At 37.4% G+C, this 5863-nt stretch overlaps 1 non-coding gene across 1 annotated transcript; it reads left to right on the top strand.

Moving 5' to 3' along the window:
* The first annotated feature begins 3206 nt into the window (after positions 1 to 3206).
* LOC122150398 lies at positions 3207 to 3313 on the top strand. The gene has a single exon (XR_006163643.1). It is a non-coding gene; the product is annotated as a U6 spliceosomal RNA (small nuclear RNA).
* Positions 3314 to 5863: the final 2550 nt, after the last annotated feature.

Raw genomic sequence — 5863 nt, forward strand, 5'->3', positions numbered from 1 at the left:
TTGGCATCGATTGTAGAACCAAGCAATGTGAATTCCTTGACAACCTCAATCTTCTCTCCATTGATGATGCTGCTTATTGGTCCAATTGTGAAGATTTTTGTTTTCTTTATGTTGAGGTACAATCCATACTGAAGACTATAGTCTTTTATTTTCATCAGTAATTGCTTCAAGTCCTTTTTACTTTCAGCAAGCAAGGTTGTGCCATCTGCATATCACAGGTTCTTAATACGTCTTCCTCCAATCCTAATGCTGAGTTCTTCTTCATATAGTCCAGCTTCCCAGATTATTTGCTCAGCATACAGATTGAATAAGTATGATAAAATGATACAACCCTGATTTTAAACCATGCTTCCTGATTTTAAACCATCTCCTTGTTCTGTTTGATTGCCTACTTTTGGTCTATGTACAGGTTCTTCATGAGAACAATTAAGTATTCTAGAATTCCCATTCTTGGCAATGGTACTCATAATTTGCTACAATCTACATGGTTGAATGCCTTTGCATAGTCAATAAAACATAGGTAAACATCTTTCTGATATTCTTTGCTTTCAGCCAAGATTCCTCTAATATTTTCAGTGATATTCTTCATCCCCTACCCCCTTCTGAATCCAGGCTGAATTTCTGGAAGTTCCCTGTTAATATATTGCTGCAACTGTTTTTGAATTATCTTCAGCAAAATTTTACTTGTGTATGACAGTAATGATATTGTTTGATAATTTCCACATTCTATTGGATCACCTTTCTTTGGAATGGGCACAAATATATATTTCCTCTAATCAGTTGGCCAGGTAGCAGTGTTGAAATTTTGTGGCTTAAATGAGTAAGCACCTCTAGCACTGCATCTGTTTGTTGAAACATCTCAATGGGTATTCCGTCAATTCCTGGAGCCTTTTTTTTTTTGCCAATTTCTTCAGTATACCTTGGATTTTTCCTTCAATACCATTGGTTCTTAATCATATGCTACCTCCTGAAATGGTTAAATGTCAACCACTTCTTTTTGGTACAATGACTCTGTGCATGCCTTCCATCTTCCTTTGATGCTTCCTGCATCATTTAATATTTTGCTGATGTTGTTGTTATGTACTGTCAAGTCAGACCCAACTCATAGTGACCCCTCCTTGGGTTTCTGAGGTGATATTACTAAGGAAGTAGATTGACCAATCTTCCTTCCAAGGAGTAGCTGGTGGGTTTGAACTGCCAGCCTTCTGGTTAGCAGTCAAGTGCCTTAGGCACTACGCTACCAGAGCTCCCACTTAGAATCCTTCAATAATGCAATTTGAGGGTTGAATTTTTTTCTCTGTTCTTTTAGCCTAAGAGATGCCAACTGTGTTCTTCTCTTTTGATTTTCTAACTCCAGATCTTTGCACATTTATTATGATACTTTGTCTCCTTGAGATGCCCTTCTAAATTTTCTGTTCAGCTCTTGAATAGAACATCATTTCTTCCATTCGCTTTAGCTAATCTCCATTCAAAAGCAAGTTTCAGAATCTCTTCTGACATCCATCTGGTCTTTTCTTCCTTTCCTGTTTTTTTTTTTTTTTTTTTAATGAACTTTTGCTTTCTTCCTGTAGGTTCTTGATGCCATCTCATCCCACAACTCATCTTGTCTTTGGTCACTGGTGTTCAAGGCATCAAATCTATCCTTCACATGGTCTCTAAATTCAGGTGGGATATAATCAAGATGGTAATGTGTCTCTGTGGACTTGTTTTAATTACTTCAGCTTCAACTTGAATTTCCATATGAGCAATTGATAGTCTGTCCCACAGTCAGCTCCTAGACTTGTTCTGACTGATGATATTGAGTTTCTTTATCATCTCTTTCCATAGACATATTAGGTTTAATTCCTCTGTATTCCACCTGGCAAGGTCCACATATATAGTCACCATTTATGTTGTTGGAAAAAGTAAAATTCTATTATGCAATTGCTGGTGTCATTTTTATCACCAAGACCATATTTTCCAACTACTGATGCTTCTTCTTTCTTTCCAACTTTTGTGTTCCAATTATCTGTAATTATCAATACATCTTGATTGCATATTTGGTAAATTTCAGACTGCAGAAATTGGTGAAAACCAGTTTCTTCATCTTTGGCTTTAGTGGTTGATGCATAAATTTGAATAATAGTAGTACTAACTGGTCTTCCTTGTAGGCATATGGATATTATCCTATCACTGACAGCATTGTGCTTCAGCATAGATCTTGAAATGTTCTTTTAGAAAATGAATGTGATGCCATTCCTCTTCAATTTGTCATTCCTAGCATAGTAGACCATATCATTGTCTGATTCAAAATGGCCAATACCAGCTCACTAATGCCTAGGACATTGATCTTTATGTGTTCCATTTCATTTTTGACAACTTCCAATTTTCTTAGATTCATATCCAATTTTCTTGGATTCATATTTAGTACGTTCCATGTTCTGATTATTAATGAATGTCTACAGCTGTTTCTTCCCATTTTGAGTTGGGTACTATCAGCAAATGAAGTCCCCCAAAACTTTACTCTATCCACATCATTAAGGTCAACTCTAGGAGCTCTGGTAGCATAGTGCCTAAGGCACATGACTGCTAACCAGAAGGCTGGTGGTTCAAACCCACCAGCCACTCCTCGGAAGGAAGGTTGGGCAATCTACTTACATAGTGATACTGTGTTGGAAACCCAAGGAAGGGTCACTATGAGTCGGTCCGACTTGAAGGCACATAACAACAACAACAAGGTTGACTCTACTTTGAGGAGACAGCTCTTCCCCTGTCATAGTTTGAGTACCTTCCAACCCAAGGGGTTCATCTTCCAGCTTATATCAGACAATATTTCACTGTTCTTCATAAAAATTTCCAATAATATATCAGACAGTGTTTCACAGCTTCATAAGGTTTTCAGTGGCCAGTTTTTCAGAAGTGGATGGCCCTGTCCTTCTTCCCAGTTTGTCTTAGTCTGGAAGCTTCACTGAAATCTGTCCACCATTGGTGACCCTACTGGTATTTGAAATACTGGTGGTATAGCCTCTAGCCTCCCAGTAACATACAAGGCAACACAGTAAGACAAAGTGACAGACAAAGAAGGTCTAGTAATAATATAAGTCCCTGGATGGTGCAAATAGTTAATGAAGCCAGCTGCTAACTGAAGTCAAGTTTATTTCAAGGTTCTTTGGAAGAAAGGCCTGGTGGGCCACTTCTGAAAAATCAGCTATTGAAAACACTGTTGAGTGCTTACTCTGGCAGCACATGTACTAAAATTGGAATGATACAGAGAACATTAGCAGTGTCCCTGCACAAGGAAGATATGCAAATTCATGAAGTGCTCCATATTTTCATATGACATTATTGAGTAATGAACACTTGGCCTTAAATCATGGTATCAATAAACACCAATAAATTTGGAAAAAAAAAAAAAACCCACTATTGAGCACAGTTCTATTCTGACACATATGGGTTGCTGTAAGTCGAATCAATTTGATGGCAGCTAGTACCGTTATTGTTGTGGTTTGGTACCATTGAGTTGATTCCGACTCATAGTGACTCTGTACAAAAGAGTACAACACTGCCTGTCCTTGTGCCATCTTCACAATCATTGCCATGCTTGATGCTCAAGGCCCATCACTGCAGCCCCTGTCAACCAGCACAAGTAGTAATAAAACAGAAACCTAAGTGTATGAGCACTGGCTGTCCAGCACCAGAACTTCAGTGTTTGTAAATTACTCAAGACGCAGGTCAACCTTGTCAAGACTGTAGCAAAATGGCATCCAAGGAGGAAAAAGTGCTTTGAAATCAGGAGGCTTGAGCCTGTATCTTAGGTATTCAGTAACTGCTTACCTATCTGAACTTATTTCTTCACTTGTTAAATGAATATGATAACAAAAATAGCCTCCTGTTATTGCTTTTAAAATTATGAGATCCTACTTTAATGCAACCCTGTATTGAAGGTACAGAGAGTAAGAAAACTTTCCAAGTTTGCACAGCCAGTTTATATGAGAGACAGAATTTGAATCTAATCCTTTTTTCTAATTCCAAAGCTGATATTCTACTATAGCTGTCTTCCATATATGTGAAAAATTGAGCAAATAATAGGATCTCTGTAAATATAGATTTTTTTAGCATCTACATTTGTGATTAAATGAATTGGTTGATACATGTAAAACACTTAGAACAATAGCACAGTAAGCATTGGCTACCGCTATTATTATTATTGTATAGGGTGCCCTTTTACTTGTGAATGTGCAGTGAATCAGTAACAATTAGAATAGATAGAATAGAATTGATTGATGCACCTTTAGAAATGATTAATCAAATGGTCATTGTAATGAGGAAGCAAAAATTGGTGGCAGAAAGAAGCCCAGATTTGGGATTAGACAATCAGAGTCCCAGTTCTGGCCTTTGCCATTTTGTCACCTATAACAATAACTATCTAGGGGGTTTTTCCATGAGGATTAATTTCAACAGTGGGTGTGAGTAGTCTTTTTGCAATTGGCACACTACTATAAAAATGCTAGTCAATATTTAGAGAAGGTAATGTCTTTTGGGCCTAAGGATTTATTGATACTCAGTGTTTCTTTTTTCTTGCTGCCAGTATCAGACCCAGGGTAATTTGAGAGGGAAAAGACTATTTACTGGATAGTCTGTAACTGATGTAATAATGTAGTATACAAACTGTGGGTTCAAAGGAATGGTTCTTTTTTTTTTTTTTCCTTTTTCCTTTTAGCAAGGGCATTGAGTACTAAAACCCACTGCCGTTGAGTTGATTCTGACTCCTAGCCACTCTCACTGGATTCCTAAGGCTGTAAAGATTTAGGGATGTAGATTGCTTCATCTTCCTCCCATGGAGCAACAGGTAGGTTTGAACCACCAACCTTCTGGTTAGCAGCTAACTGCCATACTCACTGTGCCATCAGAACTCCTTATTGACCACTAAATGGGGGGAAAAAATCCAGTGATTAAATTATTTCTTCATTAATGTGAAGTTCTTCAAACTGCTTGTACTCGGTGAGTGCTACGTGTGTTAGCTGTTATTATAATTATTGTTGTTGTTATCTTTGCTAATTTTAGACATGACTAGGAGAGGCATACAATACTAGCCAGTTAGTACTACTATTATTCAAATTTATGCATCAACCACTAAAGCCAAAGATGAAGAAACTGGTTTTCACCAATTTCTGCAGAAGGTTGTTATCAGGGTCATGACTGTTAAGAGATGCAAGCACACTTTATGAATGGTAATGGGGTAATAAACAATCCTACAGTTCTGACACAGGAAATTAAAACTGTACCTTTTTTATGTTTTGAACAGTTATGAATAAAGATATATAAGTTTACGAGAGGAGAAGGAATAACAGACAACTTCCTGGCCACTATTTTACGAATTATCAATTGTTATGCTTTCCTATTGCTTAACTTCTTCTTCTTCTTTTTTTTTTAAATACAAGAAGGGCACTGAAAACTAAGTTATACGTACTCAAATAGGTACTTTTGGACAGGAGCTTCTACCACAGTTTTCCCCCACAACCAGTAATGCCATGTTAGTATGCTTACTATGTTCCTTTAGTTATCGGTTGCTGTTCAGTTGATTCTGACTCATAGCAACCCCCTGTGTGCCAGAGCAGCAGTGCTCCATAGGGTTTTCAAAGGCTGATTTTTCAGAAGTAGTTCACCAGGCCTTTCTTCCAAGGCATCTATGCCTGGACTCTAATCTCCAAACTTTCCATTAGCAGTCAAGTGTGTTAAACATGGGCACCACCCAGGGACTCCATAAGTGTCTGTTGAATGAATGAATGAATGAAAGGTTATTTGGAAATATTCAAATAATTAATTAAATTGTAACCACTATATAGATGTAGCCTATAAATATTAACAATAAAATCATACAGGA

The sequence above is a fragment of the Orycteropus afer genome, unplaced genomic scaffold, assembly GCF_000298275.1.
Source record: "Orycteropus afer afer isolate SDZICR_OR568_19922 unplaced genomic scaffold, OryAfe1.0 scaffold00133, whole genome shotgun sequence".
In the NCBI taxonomy this organism is placed as follows: domain Eukaryota; kingdom Metazoa; phylum Chordata; class Mammalia; order Tubulidentata; family Orycteropodidae; genus Orycteropus; species Orycteropus afer.